Source organism: Tenebrio molitor, chromosome 3, assembly GCF_963966145.1.
Source record: "Tenebrio molitor chromosome 3, icTenMoli1.1, whole genome shotgun sequence".
Classification (NCBI taxonomy): domain Eukaryota; kingdom Metazoa; phylum Arthropoda; class Insecta; order Coleoptera; family Tenebrionidae; genus Tenebrio; species Tenebrio molitor.
Window position 1 is genome coordinate 18,502,104 of NC_091048.1, and position 4,134 is coordinate 18,506,237.

Consider the following 4,134-nt stretch of genomic DNA (forward strand, 5'->3'; position numbering starts at 1 on the left):
GTCGACAAAAGAGAGTGACTAGGTTTTATAGGGCACTTTATTTTCTTCATCATAGTCGAATAATAACCGCACCATAATAAAATTAAATATATATATTCATGGGACCCCGCATAGAAAATTTTCCGCCGACGCCGCGAAAGGTGTCCATAAATCCCAATTTACCTTTGAGGTTATATTTATAGCTCATAATAATCCTGGAGGGCATTATTTATAGCTGTGTTCGTGGACTTTGTACTTGATGAGGTGTGTGCTTGGAAGGTTTACATTAATTGCTTAATGAATATGAATGTTTAAGGTGGAGAAAAAAGGGATTTGAGAGTAAATCCTACGATTGATGGAGGACGAATTAATTTTTTATGGGAAACAGGAGAAGCGAGTGGGAAGTTCATATCAGACAAGTCATCCCTTAGGGAGATCGAACCAAAACCAGTTGGAACGGACGTTGAGGAAAAAAACTTATTCACAACACGTAGTTCTTGAGGTAATAAAAAAAATTCGCGCAAGAAACAAGGTTCCTATTTACACTCTCCGTGACTTAAATATGTAGAGTGATAAACTTTTCTGGAAAACTCCTAAGTAAAGATTCTTTTTATAATGTTTGTCGGTTATCGCTGAAAAAATGGAACGAATTCTCCAGAGACGAAAAATTTTTTTTCGATTGTACAAATCCGATTTTCCGTTTATTTAGACAATTATCAAAATTAGTGGCAACCTGTCCCGGTTCTCAGCTCCGAAATCGATTTAATTTATATTACCAGCATTATTAAAAAAAGATTGAAGTGAAATTGAGTGGAAAGGAACGAATAAAGAGTAAAGGGGGCAAATACGAATTACTCGTTCAATGGCTTTACTTCATTTTAGCGAGTCTGAAGCAAAGAAGACTTCATTAGCTACATGGATCGTTTCAATACCTGGACCACTAACACGTAAAGGTACGAGGCACGTATTTTCCAAAACTCAAATACACCCAATTAACTCGTAAAATGAATTTCTTGGTACCGTATTTAAATTTCACACGGGAAACTTCGATCCTATTATCGTCCTTGTTACACGTAACACTTTTTTTTTTATTAATTAACTTTTAAACCACATTTGGCAGATCATTCTTTCCACATTCCATACTTTTTTACGCTACGAACTAAAGATTTACTAGAAAAATTGGATGTATAAATTAAGAATTTTATAATGGTATAAAATTCTCTTATGGAAGAGACGACGTTCTCTGATATCTTGAAAAATATTTCTGGAATAAGTTGTTTGACTCTTATTATTACTTCAAATTTATTATATTTATTATAAGCTATTACATACGAGTACCTACAGTGTATTTCGTGAGTGATAATAAGACCGGCGAAGTTGAAAATGCAACCTATAATACATTTCCAAAGTTAAAGTGGCTATTTTAAATATCGTATTGTTTTAAAATGAAATTATGAATCCATAATGGCTTTATACTTATTTGAACGATGCGAAACCAGACATGATTCTGATTTATGGCCGATATAATAAAACAATAAACGTTTTCCCAAAAACTTTTTGTTTTTCACAATTTCACTTAACCAAACGGATGACGTTTATGTCAAAAGTTACAAAACTGCACAGCTAAGTATGTTTTATGTTTTTAAAATCAAAAAAACAAAGATTCTTAGGCCCTTGGTGCAAAGAAGACATCGATTTCATTAATGTCATCGGAAACCGACTTATTGCGGAATCAGGCGATTCAAAATCAAAGAAACTCCTTTTCGAGAGGATTTCCCTTGCCATGGATTTGCCTAACCAACGCTAACCAACGTGGAAACGCTGCACTGAACTTTTATGGAGTATGTAGTTGACGACGATATAAAATAACCTAGTTGAACAACTGTGCAACGTAAATTAAATAAAACCATTAAATTTTCAAATATTTTTTTCACTACTAGTCTGAGAAGGCGTCATTATTTACTCCTGAACCGAATCCAGAAGTAGAATTTCTCTCCTACTGGTTAATAATGAACAACCGTCACCTAGCAACGAAAGATTGTCGCTTATTTCATTGGTTAACGTAGACGATTTTCATAGCAACCGTTTAGAAATGACAAAATAATTGTATTAATAATTATTATTATCAGAAAAGATTTTAACGTATCTAGTAGAAAAAAAAATAGTATATAAACCTCGGTTGAGTCCCTTATAGCCTTCGCGCCTTAAATCCCTCGGGGCGCCTCGGGATCTAATCTTGGCGCTCTGGCTACAATCATGAACTTCTCCAGCTTGGTGTATAATATACTATTTTTTTAATATGTATAATAATATTTTATTATTTTCATTATTATACGCTCGCTACTAATTATAATTCATAATAATTACTGGTAGTCATAATAGAGTACTCAATGAACAAAACATTGTTATAGTTATTTACGATGCAAAACCGTTACATAGAACTTCAGCATGCGAGCATGTAAAGTTCGGTAACGGTCGAGCATTGTACCGTGAGATCATTTAAATTTATAATTAAAGTTGGCTATGACTTTAAAATTAGATTGACAACACCATTGACATCTTGATTTGGTTTGTCAAAGTGGGGCTTCAAAATTCAGAATTCAATACAGAATATGAAACTGCGAGTTAACAGTTGTATCAAACACCTGGCTTGGTGGTTAACTCGCCGTTTCACATTTTGTATTGAATTTTAAAGGGTCATTTTGACAATTCAAATCAAGGTGTCAGTGGTGTTGCCAATATAATTTTAAAGTCATAGCCTCCTTTAATTATAAATTTAAATGATTTCACGGTACAACGTTTTACGATATATTGGGTCGTAAATCTTTTATAAAATTGCTTGCATTTTGTAGGGTAGTGCAGCCATTGAAAACATCTTATAAATGTTAGTATGGCAACGTTAGTATATCAGCATGGCAACGTCCGGTAAAATTTTTTACCGAGCTAGCCCGTAAAGAGACCCTTTACACGTAGAGACAGAAATAAATAAACAGATTACGACCCAGTATACCGCAGAAATAATAACCATAAGTAAAAATAATACATGAACGCTGTGTACAGTAAAAATGACTGAAATGAAATGAAATCAACAAAAAAAAGTAAAAGGAAGGTTAATGAGGAAAAGCAAATAAGGGTGTACTATTTCTTGATAGGACATAAAAATGAACGATGAGTAATATAGATTTTAATTAAACAAGATAGATAGAAGATAAGTTCTCCATACTGATAAATAACACAGTAAGTTTAACAAATATATTACGAGTAGAACAAAAAAACAATAGGTACATATATTTACTAAAAATTATGAGCAAAATAATAAAAGTCGTTTCTGACGTATTCTGTTATTTATTTTTCTGACAGCAGAGGCCTTCATCAGCGCTTAAAATGGTTACAAACAATTTAGCAAATAACATCATGTCATTTCTCTAAACCCAAAATACTCCAAGCACTTTAATACGAGTGGAGCAAGTCTGACAAGATAAATTGCTTCTGACTTAGAATTGAGACATAACAGATTCAATTTTGAAATTGAACCACTTTTAGTAGTGTTTATTTAGCTATTAATAAAGAAAAATTTCCAGTGTTTGTGTCAATACATCGGAATCCATTAAATTTTATATTCGCACTTTTATAAAAAGCAAACAGCATTTATATAAAAAATTTAATTTAATTTTCGTTTATAGAACAGACGCGGTCGGAATAAGCAAACCTCGTATTATTTTTCCATTTTATATTCAGGAATAAAAATATTCAAATGAGAAATATACATATGGCGCCGAACCTCCGCATAAAAGATCACATAATGTTAATAGCGCACTAGAAATATTTCGAGAGCACTAAGTAGTATTTTTTGAGTTGGCTGCAGTGCTAATTACACCTTAGTCGCGCACCAGATATAGCAATAAAACTTTTATGTAGCTGTTTTTGTTTGTTTAGGATCTGTATTGTTCTGTGGGATGAAGTACGTTACCTGTGAAGTTATCGACGTCGACATCTGTAAGACAATAATCTATAGTCAGCTGATCAAACGTTCACCTTCACCCTTATTGAATAAATAACCGGTGGGTTCTCATTTTTATATGAGCATGCGAATTGATTACCTACTTCCCCTCGAGGCTTTCTGCGTGTCAACACGTTCATGCAAGAAGAATACGT

General features: G+C 33.1%; 1 long non-coding RNA gene across 1 annotated transcript; it reads left to right on the plus strand.

The window, feature by feature from the left end:
- LOC138126459 (uncharacterized) lies at nt 1-1,084 on the plus strand. Its single transcript, XR_011157832.1, has 3 exons — nt 1-243; nt 296-481; nt 862-1,084. It is a non-coding gene; the product is annotated as an uncharacterized lncRNA (long non-coding RNA).
- Nucleotides 1,085-4,134: the final 3,050 nt, after the last annotated feature.